This window comes from Pristiophorus japonicus, chromosome 15 (assembly GCF_044704955.1).
Source record: "Pristiophorus japonicus isolate sPriJap1 chromosome 15, sPriJap1.hap1, whole genome shotgun sequence".
Lineage (NCBI taxonomy): Eukaryota > Metazoa > Chordata > Chondrichthyes > Pristiophoridae > Pristiophorus > Pristiophorus japonicus.
In genome coordinates, this window is record NC_091991.1 from 166,514,435 (window position 1) to 166,535,251 (window position 20,817).

At 44.8% G+C, this 20,817-nt stretch overlaps 1 protein-coding gene across 2 annotated transcripts in view; it reads right to left on the reverse strand.

The window, feature by feature from the left end:
- The window catches only part of rnf216 (ring finger protein 216), a 227,172-nt gene that overhangs the window by 197,256 nt on the left and 9,099 nt on the right, over positions 1–20,817 (reverse strand). Inside the window, exon 2 of one of the 2 annotated variants that reach the window (XM_070901275.1) lies at positions 2,320–2,643. The exons of the other annotated variant lie outside the window; for it this stretch is intronic. The gene's annotated coding sequence lies outside the window, so the exon portion shown is untranslated. The remainder of the gene's footprint in view (positions 1–2,319; positions 2,644–20,817) is intronic. 2 annotated transcript variants of the gene reach the window in all.

The window sequence follows — 20,817 nt, forward strand, 5'->3', positions numbered from 1 at the left end:
GCTTCGAGGTTGGAGATGAAGGGGGCAGAATTTGAGGAGCGCAGACATCTCAGGGGGGTTGTGAGGCTTAAAGAAATTACAGAGATCGGGAGGGGCGAAGCCATGGAGGGATTTGTAAACAGGATGAAAATTTTAAAATCGAGGCGTTGCTTAACCAGGAACCAATGTAGGCCAGCGAGCACTGGGGTGATGGATGATTGGTGCAAGTTAGGACACGGGCTGCCGAGTTTAAATGACCTCAAATTTACCTCGGTTAGAATGTGGGAGGCCACCCAGGAGTGCGTTGGAGTAGTCAAGTCTAGAGGTAACAAAGGCATGGATGAGGGTTTCAACAGAAGAGCTGAGGCAGGGGTGGTGACGGGGTAATAGTATGGAGGTGGAAATAGGCGGTTTTAGTTATGCTGTGGATGTGTGGCCGGAAGATAATTTCAGGGTCAAAAATGACGCCAAAGTTGCGAACAGTCCGGTTTCACCTCAGATAGATGCTCAGGAGAGGGAAGGAGTCAGTGACACTATAACCAAAGTCTGGTTGCATTGAAGAGAGCATGATTGTCACTGCCTCCACTATGGTTAAATACAAGACTGGATGTCTTCTGCAAAAATATGAAGGTCAACTTTGCAAACTACGTCAATTCCACAAACACAAGGGAGAAAAACTAAAATTATTCAATTCATTCCAATGCTCTAAATTTAAAACAACTGTCCTGGAAGCAATAAAAGTAGACACGAGCTTTTATGATGCAAACACAAGCATTGTTGAGTACTGTGCGACTAGTGCAAACAAAACTTTTGATGACAAGGCACATTTCACCCACATGCCTGTTGTCAGGTGACCTGTAGCCACCTCAGCTGACGTATTTTATACTTTTAAAAAAAACCAAACGTTACCCAACTCACCAGTTCCCTGAAATACAAAATGTTTACTATTCTGACAAGCACAGTGCAAACACAGTCCTGATGTTATACTGACAGCGAGAGTTCCACATGGACAAGGCTCAACGAATTTGATGACTGGTTGATACAGCAGCGTGCAGTTGCTATTTTTGACACTGACCTGTCTCACACTGGGAAGGCGGAGCTGAAAGGGTGTTGCACAACAACGTCATGCTGCTTGTTCCAGCATTCTTCACTGGATCACACCTGCAGCTTCTTAAGGTTTGTGAATAGACTTTTAAGCAAGAGCTTGTCAAGATCACATCCAGTCAAGTCACACAAGCTATGCCAGAAAGCAAAAATCAGCAAAGATGGTTCTGCTTATTAGGTGCATGCATTTATCACACTTGCTGGCCATGACAGAACTTTTTGGACTTTTTTTTTTGAGTATCAGCCTCACACTGCAGAGCTTATGCAACTGTTACAAATATTAACAGGGAATATTTTACTTGTGTGTGACATCTTGTAGTAGAAAACGAAGCAAATTACAATTCATTCTCATGTGTGTTGTCAGGTGATCTTTAGCCAATGCGTTTGCCTATAACAAGCTAATAGTAATTCACTTTGAGATGATTTGGGGACACGGCAAGGCATTATACAAATGCAAGCTCCATCTTTCTTGCAACTTTCCATTTATTCCCCTTCTCTCCTCAGCATGACATTCAACAGCAACAGTGAACTTCTGGTCACTTCCCTGAATGACCATCCTTCATGTGCATTGAGTAGGAGAAATAGGAACAGCAGCGAGTCGGTTATTCAGCCCCTCAAGCCTATTCTGCCATTCCATTAGAACATGGCTGATCTGCATCTTAGCTTCAGCAACCCACCTTAGTTCCATAACCCTGAATACCCTCGCCTAACAAAAATTTATTAATCTCAGCGTTGAAATTTTCAATTAACCTCAACAGTTTTTGGGGGAGTTCCAGATTTCCACTGCCCTTTGTGTGAAGTGTTTTTTGACATCGCCCCTGAACAGCCTTGCTCTAATTTTAAGGTTATGCCGCCTTGTTTTGGACTCCCCCACCAGAGGATAAAGTTTCTATCTACCCTATCAACTCCTTTAATCAGCTTAAACACATCAATTAGATCACACCTTAATCTTCTGTATTCAAGGAAATGCAAACCGAATCTACACAACCTGTCCTGACAACTTAACCCTTTTAGCCCAGTGTCAATTTAAACACTGGAGCATTATTGGCAAGTCAGTCTACCCTGATCCAAACACGTGCAGTTCCACCAAGGTTTGCCAGGCAACATCAGATTGCCGATCGTTTCGCCTCCATGGACCTGGGGGCAGTGCAAGCTGCTGCCTCAGGCGAGATAAACTCACTCATGACAAACCAGGGTTTGATCCCTGATCTCCCTGATTAGAGCACAGTTACTCACCCAACTATTCCTATAAATTGCAGAATTCTAAAGGTTACAAAGTGATCTCTTCGTAATACGTTGGAGGGAAAATTGTGGTTGGAGGCTTCCTTCGGACGAACGTCCCCGACTTGAAATTTTTTAACGAAAATACCCGGTGGGCCCAGTGGAGCCTTCGATTGCAGTCGGAGGTCTTCATTCGACACACAGCGTACGGGAAGATCACTTCCCTGTACGTACGGAAATTCTGGAGTCACGTGGGCCTGGACCACCAATCACTAGGCAGTATTCTCATTGACAGAAATGTTTGGTACTCATGGGAACTCGTACAATGAGAAAACTTTCCTAAAACAAGAAACAGAATAAATGTTTTAAAAATCACCTCACATTTAAAATTAACTGTAATTAAATGTTTTAGAAAAAATATATATTTTTGGAATTTTTTTTTAATGTGTTTTAATAGGTTTAAAAATGGACTTACCTTAATGGACAGGGCTTTTAAACATAAAAATGGACGATTAAATGTAATTTTTATTTGTTTTAAACCTCTTACGCTCCTAATAGTAAGCTATACGTCTGCTTTTACCAGGTGTAAAAGTTTGAAGGACAGTCACTGGGCACGAGTTGGACAAGTAGCCCAATCTCTCCCGCGCGGATGTCTTTCTCACAGGGATGCGGAGGATCTGTCGAGAAATCCAGATCGGAAAAGCTGGTTTTCGGCGCATGTGCATCGCGCCCCGAAAACCGGCTTTGGCGAGGCCTCGCCGGGACCACGCACACTTCGTTCGAACCCAGCGAGGCCAGAATTTCCGGCCCATTGTTTTCCAAATGAAGTTGTCTCAGAGTTCTGCTGACTCCCAGCCTATCAGTACAAGATACACGGAATAGAAATGTAGAAATGTTGAGCCACAATTTAAGTTTTGGCGTGACCACAGTGCAAGAGCGGCATTGCGTCACTGTTCCTCAAAATTCACACACAACGGATCTGCACCGATTTTACACTGAAGCATTGCTACGCACGAAAATTACATTTTCCTCTACAGTAGTCTAAAGATTACAAAATAATCCCGAGTAATGCATCATTTTCCAAGTGACATTTTCTCCGATGCCGAGATACAACCGCTGAAACCCTCTGCGGCTAATTGACAGAGCTCCAGTCGAATGTAAAAGTCACCCGATATCAGCCTGAGATTTCTGTAGTTTGATGGTGATTGTGGTTGCAATTTTTGGTGGAACTTTTCTTGCTGAGATCTGTACTGCACTTAACCAGATTGCGATTAGTGTCTCAGTGCACTTGACATTTTTCAGCACCGCCACCTACCCACCCCTCCCCGCCCCGCGCCGCCCCGCGCCCGCCCCCCCAAAACATAAAAAAGTGTTCAAGTGCTCCAGGGACTAGAGCACAAGAAAAAAAAAATCTTGGCTGACACTCCAGTGTAGTGCTGAGGGAGTGCTGCACTGTCAGAGGTGCCATCTTTCAGATCAGACGTTTGCTCTCTCAAGTGGACGTAAAAGATCCCGTGGCACGATTTTGAATAAGAGCAGGGGAGTTATCCCCGGTGTCCTGGCCAATATTTATCCCTCAATCAACATAACACAAAAAAAAACAGATTATCTGATCATTATCACATTGCTGTTTGTGGGAGTTTGATGTGCGCAAATTAGCTGCCGTGTTTCCAACATTACAACAGTGACTACACTTCAAAGGTACTTCATTGGCTGTAAAGTGTTTTGAGACGTCCGGTGGCCCTGAAATGTGCTATATAAATCCAAGTCTTTCTTTTTAAAGTTGGATCTTATCTAAATTATTCAAAAACCACGTAACAGTCATTTACCCAGCTTAGTCAAACTCAGAGTACAAGACTTTATTCAACTATCCTATTTTAAAAGATCATATATATTTAATGTACTAAGTGCACGGCATTATTAGAGACATGACATTAATCATAGTTTGATAAGTCTGTGGGGTTATCAGATGCATTCCCAGACAACCACTCAGTTATCATTTCCATGTTCAAAGTGCCAATTCTCATCTTGGATACGACATGCTGATTTACTTGGAGACAAGAAAGGATGCATTCAAAAATAAAATTAGTTATTCCTTTTTCACATATATCTTGCACAGAATTTTCTGGGTGTAAATGTTTCAGCCCGACTGAAAAGCTTAAAAGCAGAGCAGGACTCCTGCCCATCCTATAAATTAAAAATTAAGTACGTTTGCAGGTGGAAACTTGCCCATTTAATTCTCACCTTGTCTTTTCCTTGCCACTATTTTTTTTAAAAAAAAGATGGCATTTGACCAGAACACATTCACAATTACATTTATTGGATGTCACATAATTGCATTTTCAGTTTATAAAATGAAATCTGTTAATTTTTTTCCTGAATTTGGTCCAAAATTGAGCTTGTTAACTTAAACAGCTGCAGGAAGTGTGTGCATAGGACAATAAGTTCTCTCAAAAATTCATATACAGGTACAACATCTGAAATCCGGAATCCTCAGAATCGACTCCGTGCCGGTTTTTGGGTTTTGCCAGATTTCAGACAAGAAAATCAAGTCTGAAATCTGGAATCCTGGGGACCGAATCCATGCCGGATTCTGGGTTTTGACGGATTTCAGAACTAACCCATGCCGAATTTCGGATCTCATGGCGGACCGAATCAATGCCGGATTTTGGGTTTTGCCGGATTTTGCACCTTGCCAGCCACCGATCCTCTGCTCCTCGCCAAAATAGAAACAAAGAAAATAGGTGCAGGAGTAGGCCATTCGGCCCTTCGAGCCTGCACCACTATTCAATAAGATTATGGCTGAACATGCAACTTCAGTACACCATTCCTGCTTTCTCTCCATACCCCTTGATCCCTTTGGCCGTAAGGGCCATATCTAACTCCCTTTTGAATATATCTAACAAACTGGCCTCAACAACTTTCTGTGGTAGAGAATTCCACAGGTTCACAATTCTCTGAGTGAAGAAGTTTCTCCTCATCTCGGTCCTAAATGGCCTACCCCTTATCCTTAGACTGTGACCCCTGGTTCTGGGCTTCCCCAGATTCTTCCTGCATCTAACCTGTCCAATCCCATCAGAATGTTATATGTTTCTATGAGATCTCCTCTCATTCTTCTAAATTCCAGTGAATACAAGCCGAGTCGATCCAGTCTTTCTTCATATGTCAGTCCTGCCATCCCGGGAATCAGTCTGGTGAACCTTCGCTGCACGCCCTCAATAGCAAACAAATCCTTCCTCAGATTAGGAGACCAAAACTCCACACAATATTCAAGGTGTGACCTCACCAGGACCCTGTCCAACTGCAGTAAGACCTCCCTGCTCCTATACTCAAACCCTCTCGCTATGAAGGCCAATATGCCATTTGCCTTCTTCACCGCCTGCTGTACCTGAATGGCAGCTTTCAATGACTGATGTACCATGACACCCAGGTCTCGCTGCACCTCCCCTTTTACTAATCTGTCAACAGTCAGATAATAATTTGCCTTCCTGTTTTTAACCACCAAAGTGGATAACCTCACATTTATCCACATTATACTGCATCTGCCATGTATTTGTCCACTCACCTAACCTATCCAAGTCACCCTGCAGCCTCTTAGCATCCTCCTCACAGCTCACACTGCCACCCAGCTTAGTGTCATCTGCAAACTTGGGAGATATTATATTCAGACAATTCCGATTTTCGGAAGTCCGGATTCGGGACGTTGCACCTGTATTAGAAATTTGAGGCAAATCAGCCTCTTATAGGAAAACTTAGATGGATACAAGCGCAGAAATACTAATGGTAAAGCAACTTTAAGATCGTAAATAAGGCAACGGTAACAGAATAGAAAATAATTTTGATTTGTCAGGACTTGAGCTATGTGACATATATATGTATCAGACTGCAGATGGGTTTAATACCCTTTTCTCATTTCTTATGTCCAAAACCTCCAGTTAACACGTGTGCAAAATGTTCATCGGCTGCACTGTTGCTGAAACTGCTCTGTCCGATCCGTGCGGCGTGTTAGTGCATGAGTTGCTCCACCAAGTGGCAGGATATAGGTTAACACCCTTAATTGCTCTAAAGTCTGCTAGATGTTATGTGGTGGGCAAGACGTTTCCCCATGGGCGCAGGAAAATGGTTGAGTATTTCTTACAGTACAAATCAACATTGGAACTGGTCACCAGCAAACATGTGCACGGAATTCATGTTGGAAAATAAACAATGTAGTCATCAGTACTCACATCTGCTTATACAATGGGTTAGCTAGATACATATAGTAAATTGATGAAACATATTGTAATGTTACATATTCCTGGAGTAAACCGATGAAACATGTGGCAATTTCCTCAGAGATTCAAGTACCCAGTAAGTCAATCTGTGCAAATAACAAAACAAAATGCTTGATAGGCGGTGGCAGCAAATGCCGTTTTCTACAATTCAGCACGTGCAACAGGTCCAGGGCAGAACTAAAAAAGCATTATAAAACTTACTCTTTAGAAACTGAAATTCAACACGTTAACTGAAGTTGCAGTAATCTGACAAATAATCATATTGGGGTCGGGTCTTCAGTTTTCTAACCAGGGGCTTTTATATATTTAAAAGGTTAAAAGTTCTAAACATTTAAGAACGCTCCTTAAAACTCACCTCTCTGCCCTAATGTCTCCTTTGGTTCTGTGTCAATTTTGTTTGCTTACACTCCTGTGAAGCGCCTTGGGACATTTTACCCCATTAAAGATGCCATATAAGTACAAGTTGTTCTTATTGTAATTAACTGTTCAGAGCACCCAGTTACCAAGAAAATCTTTATAAAATGAATTTTATTCTTAAAATGAAAATTTTTTATTCCATACATTGTAGTACCATAGTTTAAAAAGTATTGGTAAAAATAAGTGCGTGACTACATCTACTTTGGCAGTTTAGCTTTCTTCACCGTTAACTGAAGTTACAAATATTCCATCTGCGAGGTCCAGCACCCCTAATGCTGTCATTCTACCCAACGTAAACTAGAGGTGATCCAAAACTCGGCTGCCTGTGTCCTAACACGCACCAAGCCCCGCTCACCCATCACCCCTGTGCTTGCTGACCTATATTGGCTTCCAGTTAAGCAACGCCTCGATTTCAAAATTCTCATCCTTGTTTACAAATCCTTCCATGGCCTCATCCCTCCCTATCTCTAATCACTTCCAGCCCTACAACCCCCCCACCCCCCCCAGAGATACCTGCACTACTATAATTCTGCCCTCCTGAGCATCCCCGATTATAATCGCTCAACCATTGGTGGCCGTACCTTCTGTTGCCTGGGCCCCAAGCTCTGGAACTCCCTGCCTAAACCTCCCCACCTCTCTATTGCTCTTTCCTCCTACAAGCTGCTCCTTAAAATATATCTCTTGCACCAAGATTTTGGTCACCAGCGCTAATTTCTACTTATGTGGCTCGGTGCAAAATTTTTATCGCATAATACTCCTGCGAAGTGCCTTGGAACGTTTCACTACTTTAAAGGCGCTATATAAATACAAGTTGTTCTTGTCAAGACCATTACACTGAGGCCTTGAAACAGCGAAAATTAGTGTGCAAACACCTCGTGTTTTCAGATGAAATCTTTGCCTGCTATTTTAATGGAGTCACTGCGTGGTTTGAAGTAAATGGGTTAAAGCCTCCATTAAAATAGCAGACAAAGGCACTTTGTATGAATGCACCAATGCTTCGAATGCTAATCACACAACGTAATTTCAAAGCTTACATTTGACCCAAAGTTGAAGGGAACAGTCAGCAGATGCATTGCGGAACACACTAACTTCATCTCAGCACAGAGGCAAATGAAGACCTCTCACAGGAACGCTTCTCTGTTTAAGAGGGAGGAAGACACAAGTTCCATAACATTACGAGAGTCATAGCAACTGACAAGCCACAACCACGGGGAATAAAGTAACAGGGCAAGCACTCAGAGTTTCGTGAGCTTCACATTGTGAAATCAGAATCCAATAGTTAGAAGAGAAAAACAGCTTTGGGTTTGGGAGCATCAGCAGTCAATCAAAAGTACTGCAGACAAAATGACAACTAATAAAGACTTGCATTTATATAGCGCCTTTCACGACCACCGCATGTCTCAAAGTGCTTTACAGTGAATAAAGTACAGTACTTTTTTTTGGAAGTGGAATCACTGTTGTAATTAATATGGGAAATGCGGCAGCAAATTTGTGCATAGCAAGCTCCCACAAACAGCAATGTGATAATGACCAGATAATCTGTTTTTGTTATGTTGGTTGAGATATAAATATTAGCCAGGACACCGGGGATAACTCCTCTGCTCTTCTTCGAAATAGTTCCATGGGTTCTTTTACGTCCACCTGAGAGGACAGACACAGCCTCGGTTTAATGTCTCATCCGAAAGACGGCATCTCCGACAGTGCGGCACTCCCTCAGCACTGCACTGGAGTGTCAGCCTAGATTTATGTCCTGGAGTGGGACTTGAACCCACAACCTTCTGACTCAGAGGCGAGTGTGCTACCCACTGAGCCACAGCTGACACAGAGGGCACAATCATCACCATTAGCCACTGGAAGGAAAGAGGCAAAAATCGTCAGGAGTCCCACTTCAGGTCACATCTCAACAACCATTGATGCCAACAGCTGACCACTGCATTAGTACGACTACCCCATCTCCAACCTTCCATCCCAGTGCAAAGTCTTTGAACATGTTGTTACCTCCCAAGTCTCTGGCCAAATTTCCCACAACCTGTTTAAATTTCTCGAGGTTTCCACCCCTCCCACAACACAAACAGACCGAATCTCAGCCACAAACGACAGCTGTGACTATGACTGTGGTGCATCTTCCCTCCTTGACCTCGCTACAGCCTTCGACATAGTCGACCAGACAATTCTCCTCCACTCTTACTTAGCCAATCGTCACCGGAGCATCTCTAGCAACAGCTTTTCTTCCTGCCCCAACAGTTACCTCTGGAGTCGCCCAAAGATTTATCCTTGGCCCACTTTTCGGCCCTCATCTACATTTTGCCCCTTTGCGACATCGTTTGCAGCGGTGAAGTCAGCTTCCACATGTCTGCTGGTGACACTCAGCTCCACTTCTCCAGTAATTCTCTCACCCCTCCAGTCTCTGTGTCCGACATTCAGTTTTGGATGAGCTGCAATTTCCTCCAGGCCAACATTGGAGAGACCAAAGCCATCGTCTTCGGCCACTCCACTAATTAGGTACCGTTGGCACCAATTCCATCCAGCTCCCTGGCCACCATCTCGGGCTGAACCAGATGGTTTGCAACCTCCCTCATTGTCCTATATGACAACAATCGAACCAAGCTTCCGCTCACCGCTCAGCAGATCTCTTTTTTGGCTTCGGATTACACTTCTCTGCAGCTGCTTAGGATATTTTCCTTCGTTCCCCAAATCTTCAATTATCATTGATGGGCGTAGAAGGAATTAAGAAGAGTCTGTATTGTGGCTAATGATTTTATTTCACGTGTTAAAATATCTAGGAAATAGCATGTGGCGAAATGAAGTTATACTCAACCTCCCCCACCTTCCTTTCGTTACAATTCCCCTCATGCAGGCAGTTACTCAGTATTCCATGGATGGTGGCGGTCCCCTGGAGCCTCATTCAAACGGCTATTCTTCAGAACATGGGCAGCAGGAATTGGCAAATGATTCGATGATTATTCACAGCCAAGCTCGATTCTGTACTCAGTCTACACATCATCAGACAGAAACTTTCCAGCAGGATACATAGCAGCAGGTTTTCGCCTCCCTAGCCCAGGGATATAGACACTGCTGCCACAACGGAGATTGGGCGAGAGAGCATGTATGAATCAGCTTTCCCGATCTGTAAGCCACAGTCCATTTACCCACTGAGGCATCATGGTATGCTTGCGCTCTCCGACTAATTTTCTCATTGGGTCAAAATGCAGAGCGCATATTCACCCTTCTCCGTCCAGTGCATTTCCAAAGTTGCACTGCAGGAGGGAAGCGGTCAGTGAAACATAGGGTGCTCCTCCGAGGGAGACAAGGGGAAGGGAATCAGATCGATGGCCTCCATCAGCTTTCTGGTGTCACTGGAAGTGGATGACCTGGCCTTTTGCACCAGTCAGAAAAGAAAAGGTACCTTCGCAGGAGTGCAGTATACACTCGGAATCTCTCTCTCCGCTTCCTGGGTCCTCCTGCACCATGTGCTATCCCCAGACGACAGGCTGGGCATCGTGGCTCACAGGCCTGTACAAATGGCAAGGTGAAGATTTTTGTTGGCAGCTTAGGTGGCCAACACAAACAGCGAGAGCACGAGTGAGTGAGTGAGCACGAGGGCAATCGTGCAGTGATACAGGAGAGACTACGAATACAGCATGTGAAGAATCATTGCGCTGCACGACCTGGGCTACGGCCCAAACACAGGCTCTATCTTTTCTTCCCCAAACATTCATTTACAAAAAAGGACCAAATAAGGCACAGCAAACTTACATTAGTTAAAGTGATGGACAAAATTCTAGAACGTAGAAATTCCTGCCAAAGGAGTTTCCCCAACAAACACCCTCATTGCCACAGACTTGTGAGCTAACCATTTAGATACTTAAAAATGTACACATGCCTCCACAAGTCCATTAGCACAACTTCTTAAGTTTCATAATTTATACTATATTGTAACATACTGGAAATACATCATACACTACCAAATCATTGAAGGACCCACTACTTTCCAGCAGAATAGCTGATATAAAGCATGAGTATTCAAAGCCATTATCTTTAAGGACCACTTAAGTTACTAATATACTGGACGTTTGCAAGGTTGGTGCCACTGGTTCCCAACACATGGGCTCTTGAGCAGCCAGTGGTATCACCATAGCATGCTTGCTTGGTTGTCAGAAAGACGCTTTTAAAGAAAAACACATCATCGTATGAAGAGAGAACAAGTAGAATGGGCCTATATTCTCTGGGGTTTAGAAGAATGGGAGTTTAGGTGATCTCATTTAAACCTATAAAACAGTAGATGCTGAGAGACTGTTTCCCCTGGCTGGAGTGTCTAGAACTAGGGGACAGAGTCTCAGGATAAGGGGTCGGCCATTTAGGTCTGAGATGAGGAGAGATTTCTTCACTCAGAGGGTTGTGAATCTTTGGAATCCTCTACCCCAAAGGGCTGTGGAGGCTCAGTCATTGAGTATATTCAAGAATGAGATTGATAGATTTTTGGTCGCAAAGGGAATCAAGGGACATGGGGATAAAGCAGGTAAGTGGAGTTGACGTAGAAGATCAGCCATCATCTTATTGAATGGCGGAGCAGGCTCGAGGGGCCATAAGGCCTACTCCTGCTTTTCATTCTTGTTATTTGCTCAGTTTTTATTCATCACCTCAGTAAACTAACTTGATTGCTTTAGCATGGCGTCAGCCATAGTAGTTGGTGTGTTAAAACTGTAGAATTGGAATGTTGCCTTTATTACATATAAAAATAAAGCTCCTGAGGGGGATAAAATGCTTTGTTTAGAAGTTTAATGGGAAAAGTAAACTGCATGATGTCAAGGATCAGGCCCATACTGGCAAAATGGAATCTGGAAATAACAGGGCACAGATTTCTCCTCGTGCATTGTGACCAAGAGGGAAGGTTTCATCCAAAAAATGCTTTTGTATTTACGGTAGGGGGTACAACAAATCTTCATCTTGGGCCAAAGCCCTGATGGTCTCCACTGACAGTTGAAACCCACAGGGAAGATGAAAATTGAAACTGGAGGAAGTTAAGATCATAATTGGCGAGGAAGCAGACAGAAATATCCAGTTTGGTGCAGCAAGCTGAGGTTTTGCATGACAATGCTACGAACTCCGACATCAGCTCGACACTAAATCCTCTGCAAGGACACAAGCCGAGGGGATTTTTTTTTTTTAAAGAAATGCGTATGTGCAAACACTATCCACACACAGACTTCTTTTTTATTAACTAGATTGCTTCAGATGGTATTCGCTCCCCACACAGCAGCCAAGTTAACAATGGAGGAAACCAACATTGAGCTTCCCCAAATGCAAATGGCATGTGCTACGAGCAGTAAAGATCCATTAACTGCAATCCTTGGAAGTGGTGGTCTACTTAACGGAGCCATCCTTTTTTCCTGACCAATGAACAGATACCAAAGCTCCATTCCTGAATTTCACAAACCTCAAAGTACCGTTTGCTCTCACAGCCAGGTCATACCCCTGTGCAATGGTTTTCCCAGACGGCGATCGACAGATTTTTATTCAGTAAGGATATCAAGGGATATGTAAACAATGGCGGGTAAATGGATTGGAGGTAGAGATCAGCCATGATACAATGGAAGGGAGGGACAGGCGTGAAGGGCTGAATAGCCTACTCCAGGTGCTATCTTTCTGGTGGTGATTCAGGGAGGAATGTTGGCAGGACTACAGAATTCTCTGCTCCTCTTCATATATTGACGTGGATTCTTTGTTGTCTGACTGAACATTAATGCATCAAAAAGACAGCACCTCAAACAATACAGTGCTCCTTTCGTACTGTACTGCACTGAAGTGACAGCACAGGTTATGTGCCTAGGTCCTGGGGTTGAACCCATAACGTTCTCACTCAGAGATGACATTGCTGCCAATTGAGCCAAGCTGATTCGAAGGGCCGAGACTGATTTGTTAGGGCATGTGATGTGATAAGTTTTACTATTTTCTGTGACAAATTTCATGTCTTCTGTCAAGGAGTACGAGGAACAATTTCCTCCGGTGAGGGAAATCCAGAACAAGAGGACACATCTTAAAATTAGAGCTAGGTCATTTGGGAGTAAAATCGATGGATTTTCGGCTTGTTGTTGACTCGGTTTTTGCCCCGGAGGGGCAGCAAAAAGCTCTTCCAGGCGGGTGGGCGGCCAGTTTCCAGCGCCCCGCCGGAGTTTTCAGGGCTGCTTTCAGCGCGTTGTGGAGCATTACCGCCTGGGTTGCGACTCGATTTTTGGCTCTCACCCGATCTGTAGAACACTGTGCTAGGACCGCCTGTGAAAGCTGGTGGTCCGAGCTGTCGTGGCTGCAGTGAGGTAAGTAATGTCGACCTCAGGTAAGTGTGATTGGGGTTTTTTTGTGATTTATGTTGTGGTGGCGTGAATTGTTTATTGGGAATGTTTTTGGTGTTTTTTTTCCCCCCCACAGACCTCTCGGAGCGCTCCTTGGCCGGCTCTTCAGCTCGGGATTTTCACTTGCTCAGCCGGCCTAGCGCCCCAAGAGAGGTGTTCAACGCCTCCCTTAGAACTTCGCCCCACACTAGGGGCCCAGTTGCCCAATTTTGCGGACTGAGGTGCAAACTGTACTGCCCCACCGCCATTACCACCCCGAAATGAGCAAAGCCAAAAACCCAGTCCCATAAGTAGGTTTTCACACAAAGGGTCGTGGAAATCTGGAACTCTCAGACCCCAAAAAGGCTGTGGATACTTTTGTAAAATGGATGGCTGCAATAAGAGAGAGAGTCCAGACTGGAGCTTCCAAGTGCATTACTGAAGATATTGAGCTCTGTCACTTCACAGCACCTCTGACCCACGAATGACCTTACAAAGAACTTATCAGTTCTCTTATCTAAGCATCCATCATAAAGTGCGGCATTCTTGCATTTCAGTCTGTACAGGAGGGTAAAACAGGAAGACAGACATTGATGCGGAGATTCAACACCACCTCCAGTGCAGCTTTCGGCCGCCTGAGAAAAAGAGTGTTCGCAGACCAGACCTTCAAACCTACCACCAAGCTCATGGTCTACAGGGCTGCAGTAATACCCGCCCTCCTGTATGGATCAGAGGCATGGACAACTTACAGAAGACATATCAAGTCGCTGGAGATATCATCACCAACGATGTCTCCGCAAGATCCTGCAAATCCCCTGGGAGGACAGACGCACCAACATCAGTGTCCTCGCCCAAACTAACATCCTCAGCATTGAAGCACGAACCACACTCGATTAGCTTTGCTGGGCAGGCCACTTGGATCGCATGCCAGACACGAGACTCCCTAAGCAACTGCTCTATGCGGAGTTCCTTCACGGCAAACGAGCCAAAGGTGGGCAGCAGAAACGTTACACCTTCAAAGCCTCCCTAGTGAAGTGCAACATCACCACTGACGCCTGGGAGACCCTGGCCGAAGACCACCCTAGGTGGAGAAAGTGCATCCGTGAGGGCGTTGAGCTCTTTGAATCTCAACGCTTTGAGCGTGAAGAGGTCAGGCGCAGGCAGCGGAAGGAGCGTGTGATAAATCAGTGCCACTCCCGCCTTCCCCCGACGAATATCTGTCCCCCTGTGACAGGGTCTGTGGCTCTCATGTTGGACTGTTCAACCACCAAAGAACTCACTTTAGGAGTGGAAGCAAGTCTTCCTCGATTCTGAGGGACTGCCTATGATGAAAACGATCACTGATGTCACCATACCTGTAAAAGCATTCTCTTCCTAAATACGTTTGAAGAAGCATTATCTGAATGTACCCTGTTTAGATTCTTAAGTTCATTGACAAGGTAGACAGCAAAAAAGCCACACACAGGCTTTTTGCTCCAACAGTTCTGTGGCTTCTCCTCCCACTGGTTCAGTGGATAATGATTGCAGGAAGTCCCTGCGAAAAGGAAAGCCCTGGTGTGCATTAAATTAGCGAGTCTCAGCTAGGGCAACAGTGGGATAGGGGGAGAAGCAGGGGAAGAGGCTCTAGAATTGGTTTCAGTCTCCCTGGGCTAAAGGAGAAGAAAAATATGATCCAGTATTTCCATTCCGGATTGCTATTTAGTGACAGTGATGGAAAGTGGCTGAATGTGGATGTCAAACGAGGACAGTTCAGACGTGACTGGGATTGGGTCCTGCAGTTAAATAAGCTGGCAACGTTTCCTGTCTGGTCTTATACACCAAGAATGTCAAGGCACAGGAGACAGCCGAAGTCCACAGAACTAGATGTGATCAAGCGACTTCAGGGGAGGTGGGCAGTAAAAGTAAGCAAGTTTGACAAGTCAGCGCCCATTTTAAATCAGACTTAAGTCATATGATGCACGAAAAGCAATTTGTACAGCAAACTGCCTCCCTCCCTCCCTCCCATACCTTCAGAGGGAATCATAGACCTTCAAGGCTGGCGTGTTTTACTCCTGAGTCTGCAGCGCATAACAATATTTATTCATGTTGTTGAGGCTTCATTACATGACTTTTGTAAAGGTGTTCATAAAAGTATCCAATCGCAACAAAAGTTAACTTAGCACCGACTGCACAATATTTGTCCAAAATTAAGTCTGGCTCTACTTCAATTGACTTTTACAGCTGGCCCCACTGTATTTAACGAGTTGGGATCGCATATCTGTCGGACACGTCAGCCTCTGCTTCCTTAAAGCAGAAACATTCAATCAGCAGCTCAACATTTTCTAAGAGGCCTCCCTCGTACTGAATATTTGCAACTTCAGTTTACGAGAGATTTTGCAAACATTTTGGTATTATTTTTAGATATACAATAGAAGGCTGCTAAACCCAGTTGGACAAGGGGTCACAGGTTCAAGGTTGGACGGAATAGCTTAGGACTGATGGCAGAAGCAATCCTTTACACAAAGTCGATCAACAACTAGAACAGATCGGCAGGTACAATGGCTGAGTGGTGGCAGCCATGGCTCAGTGGGTAGCACACTCTCAGAATCAGAAGGTTGTGGGTTCAAGCCCCACTCCAGAGACTCGAGCACAAAAATCTGTCGGAGGTGCCGTCTTTCGGATGAGACGTTAAACCTAGGCCCCGCCAACCCTCTCAAATGGGTGTAAAAGATCCCGCGGCACTGTTGCGAAGAAGAGGGGAGATCTCCCCGCTGTCTCTCAATCAACATCACTAAAACAGATTATTTGGCCATTAGCTTATTCCTGATTGTGGGAGCTTGCTGTGCGCAACTTGGCTGCCAACGTTCGCTACATTACAACAGTGACTACACTTCAAAAAAGTACATCATTGGTTGTAAAGTGCTATGGGGTATCCCGAGGTGGTGAAAGGCGCTATATAAATGAGGCCTCACCTGAAATAGTGTGTTCAGTTTTGGTCTCCTAATCTGAGGAAGGACGTTGTTGCTATTGAGGGAGTGCAGCGAAGGTTCACCAGACCGATTCCAGGGATGGCTGGGCTGTCATATGAGGAGAGACTGGATCAACTGAGCCTTTATTCACTGGAATTTAGAAGGATGAGAGGGGATCTCAGAGAAACGTATAAGATTCTGACAGGACTGGACAGGTTAGATGCGGGAAGAATGTTCCTGATGTTGGGGGAAGTCCAGAACCAGGGGACGTCCAGAACCAGGGGACATAGTCTTAGGATAAGGGGGAGGCCATTTAGGATTGAGATGAGGGGAAACTTCTTCACTCAGAGTTGCTAATCTGTGGAATTCCCTGTCGTAGAGATGCCAGTTCATTGGATATATTCAAGGGGGAGTTAGATATGGCCCTTACGACTAAGGGGATCAAGGGGTATGGAGAGAAAGCAGGAAAGGGGTACTAAGGGAATGATCAGCCATGATCTTAGTGAATGGCGGTGCAGGCTCGAAGGGCCGAATGGCCTACTCCTGCATCTATTTTCTATGTTTCTATGTCCAAGTCTTTCTTTGCTGCAAGGACACTGGATTCGTTTCAGCAGCTAAGAGGGGAGAGCTGCTATTCTGGAAGGGCGAGATCAAACATGCTTAAGGGCTTCCAAACTTATCTGATGATTATGTGATGAGGGCTGTGTTCAGATGAGCAACTTATTTGTACCAGTAATTTACTGTTCATGCAGTAAACTCGCTCAAAATATAAAACCGAACTCCTGCTTTCTTTGCCAACACAACTTGTTTACGCACAGTGTACATACACGTTTGTTCATTTTAACCCTTTGTGCCAAGAGGAACTGCTTAGTCCAAGTACAGTCCGCTAACTGCTGTGTTCCCATTCATAAGAACGTAAGAAATAGGAACAAGAGTAGGCCATATGGTCCCTCAAACCTGCTCCGCCATTCAATAAGATCATGGCTGATCTGATCATGGACTCCGCTCCACTTCCCTGCCCACTCCCCATAACCCCTTATTCCCTTATTTGTTTAAGAAACTGTCTATTTCTATCTTAAATTTATTCAATGCCCCAGCTTCCACAGCTCTCTGAGGCAGCGAATTCCACAGATTTACAACCCTCAGAGAAGAAATTTCTCATCTGTTTTAAATGGGCCGCCCCTTATTCTAAGATCATGCCCTCGAGTTCTAGTCTCCCCCATCAGTGGAAACATCCCCTTTGCATCCACCTTGTCAAGACCCCTCATCATCTTATACATTTTGAAAAGATCACCTCTCATTCTTCTGAATTCCAATGAGTAGAGGCACAACCTACTCGACCTTTCCTCAGAAGTCAACCTCCTCAGAAGTCAACCCCCTCATCCCCGGAATCAACCTAGTGAACCTTCTCTGAACTGCCTCCAAAGCAAGTATATCCTTTCGTAAATATAGAAACTAAAACTGCACACAGTATCCAGGTGTGGCCTCACCAATACCTTATATAGCTGTAGCAAGACTTTCCTGCTTTTGTATTCCATCCCCTTTGCAATAAAGCCCAAGATACCATTGGCCTGCTTGTTCACTTGCTGTAATCTGCATACTATCTTTTTGTGTTTCATGCACAAGTATCCCCAGGTCCCGCTGTACTGCGGCACTTTGCAATCTTTCTCCATTTAAATAATAACTTGCTCTTTGATTTTTTTCAGCCGAAGTGCATGACCTCACACTTTTCAACATTATACTCCATCTGACAAATTTCTGCCCACTCACTTGCTCAACCATTGCCTTCTGTTGCTTAGACCCCAAACTCTGGAACTCCCTGCCTAAACCTCTCCGTTGCTCTTCCCTCCTTCAAGATGCTCCTTAAAACATACCTCTTTGACCAAGCTTTTGGTCACCTGCCCTAATTTCTACTTAAACGGCTCGTGCCAAATTTTTATCTCAGTACTCCTGTGAAGCGCCTTGGGGTGTTTCACTACGTTAAAAGGTGCTATATACATACAAGTTGTTGTTGTTGCCTCTACTCCCACTGATTACTGACCCGTAATCACTAGTTTAGGTTGAACCTCCCTTATCCGGAACCCTCGGCACCTGGCCTGTTCTGGATAAGGGATTTTTCATGATGTGGGGTAGTCATGTTAAATTGGATGAAAAAGGTACTGAGCAAGGGGATATCGGGGCTGGCTGGCTTGGGGCTGGGAGTGCAGCATAGAGATTGATGCAGAGAGAGAGCAGGGGTGGATCGCAGGATCAGGCCAGCGATTGCGGGAGTCGGCAGCGAGGAAGGACTTCAATTTGTTCAAGTCGGAGTTCTGCGCATGCGCCACCCGGTGGCCGGGAATGGTTCTGGACGAGGGGTGGTTCTGGATAAGGGAGTTCTGGATAAAGGAGGTTCAACCTGTACTTCACCTAGGCGTTCTGTCCCTCAATATACCCGCCAGATTAAAACTGTACAATTGCACTGAGGGTATAGTTTCTCATAGTTCAAGTGGAGGTGGTAAGAAAATTATATATACAAAAGCAAAATAGTGTGGTTGCTGCAAATCTGAATTAAAACAGAAAATGCTGGGAATATTCAACAGGTCAGGCAGCATCTGTGGAGAGAGAAACAAAGTTAACGTTTCAGGTCGAAGGCCTTGGATCAGCATGAAGCTTTTCCTACCATTAGAGGTTTTAAAAGCTTCAGGGCTTGAGAATCTTCAAGCCCTGACGAAAAGTCATTGACCTGAAACGTTAGCTCTGTTTCTCTCTCCACAGATGCTGCCTGACCTGCTGAGTGTTTCCAAGAGCAATGTTACACGCCCGCCATTCCACTTTATTGAAATTCCGGTGACATATGAAAATGGCCTGTGCTCGCTTTCACTGCAGGGACCCCATTATTTCCATGTGGCTCCACTGAAGTTAGGAAATTGATAAACCCCAACAAACATTTTTTTTTAAAGTTTGCGGTTATAACAAAGGATTCCATTTACACGGTTGACAGGAGCTGCAGCTCAAATTCTAGCTGTCAGCTGCTTTAACAATGGGAAGCAATCTTTTCCTTCTGACCCCGAGGACAGAAATTTGGATGCAGCATTTTATTTCCAAATTTCCTGTAACACCCATACAGTATGTGTTCTGATTCCATCATCACAACCCAGGATAGACAGGTTTTGGATTATGAGCATACTTTGATGCACAGCTAATCGCCTGTTTGATTTTATGTGCGACTCAGTAGCATTAACTTTCTTTCATTTACTATTAAAACACATCTCGCTTTCACAAACACCGTCACAGGGGGAAACAAGTTTTGGTTTCTATTTCGCTAAAACCTGGCACGAAAATATTACACGGTCTTGTTTTTAATAAGCAATTGCAAAACTGTCTGCACATGATCCAACATATGTGGGGGGGAATAGAAAGGGAGACATGCATTTCATAACCTCAGGACGTCTCAAAGCCCTTTACAGGCAAGAAGTACTTTTAAGTGTAGTCACTGTTGTAATGTAGGAAACACAGCGACCAGTTTTCGCACAGCAAGCTCCCACAAACAGCAACATGATAATGACTAGATCATCTGTTTTAGTGATGTTGATTGAGGGATAAATATTGGCCAGGACACTGGGGATAACTCCCCTGCTCTTCTTTGAAATAGAGCTGTGGTGTATGAAATGCGACAATGAACTCCGTACTGTGAGCCAGTGACCAGGTATAACCTGGTCAGTCTTTAATGGCTTCCAGAAGTGAAGATACAAAGGTGAAGTTCAAGTTATATATCGGGCCCAGCACGAGAGTACCTATAACCCGAGGACCTCTAATGTAGTGCCCTCTGTTGGTGGGCAGACCTTATGTACATACATTACAAGAGCCATGGGATCTTTTGTGTTCACCAAGAGAGCAGAGGGGGCCTCGGTTTAACGTCTGATCCGACAGACGGCATCGAGCACTCCCTCAGCACTGCACTGGAGTGTCAGCCTAGATTTGTGCGCTCAAGTCTGTCGTGGGATTTGAACCCACAACCTTCTGAATCAGAGGAGAGGCAGTCAAAACAGAACGGCAAAGGGTCTCACTGTTGTGACGTTAATGGCTGCTTAATTAGGAAGTTATTGAGTTCAGTGTCAAGATTAATATGCACTGTATGTGATAACTCTGCTGGCACAAGGGCGTGGGCCTTCAGAGGGAGTGTCCTTTCTGTTTGGATATGGTTTTGCTTACACCAGTATCTCCCCTCCAAAAAGGCAGCAAGTTACAGGCATGTAACAAATGTACCAAGTAGCCCAACACACCTCAGAGGCAGGCAAGAGACACCAAGTAGAAAACAGTAAAGAATATATGGGAGGTGAGCGGGGGTGCAGTTGAAGAAATGGGCTTTTGATGGGGGGGGGTCAATTTTCAAAATAAAATACTCGTTGTCAATGTTGCGGCTAATTTTTTTCCAGCTGCGCGACCCACTCAAATTACGGCGCACGAGAGTTCTGTTCCATTGGAACGCCGTTGAGTTGGCTGCACGGGACATACAGATCGTCGCGCGACTGCGCAGCTCAATGGGAACATTGGTCGTTGTTG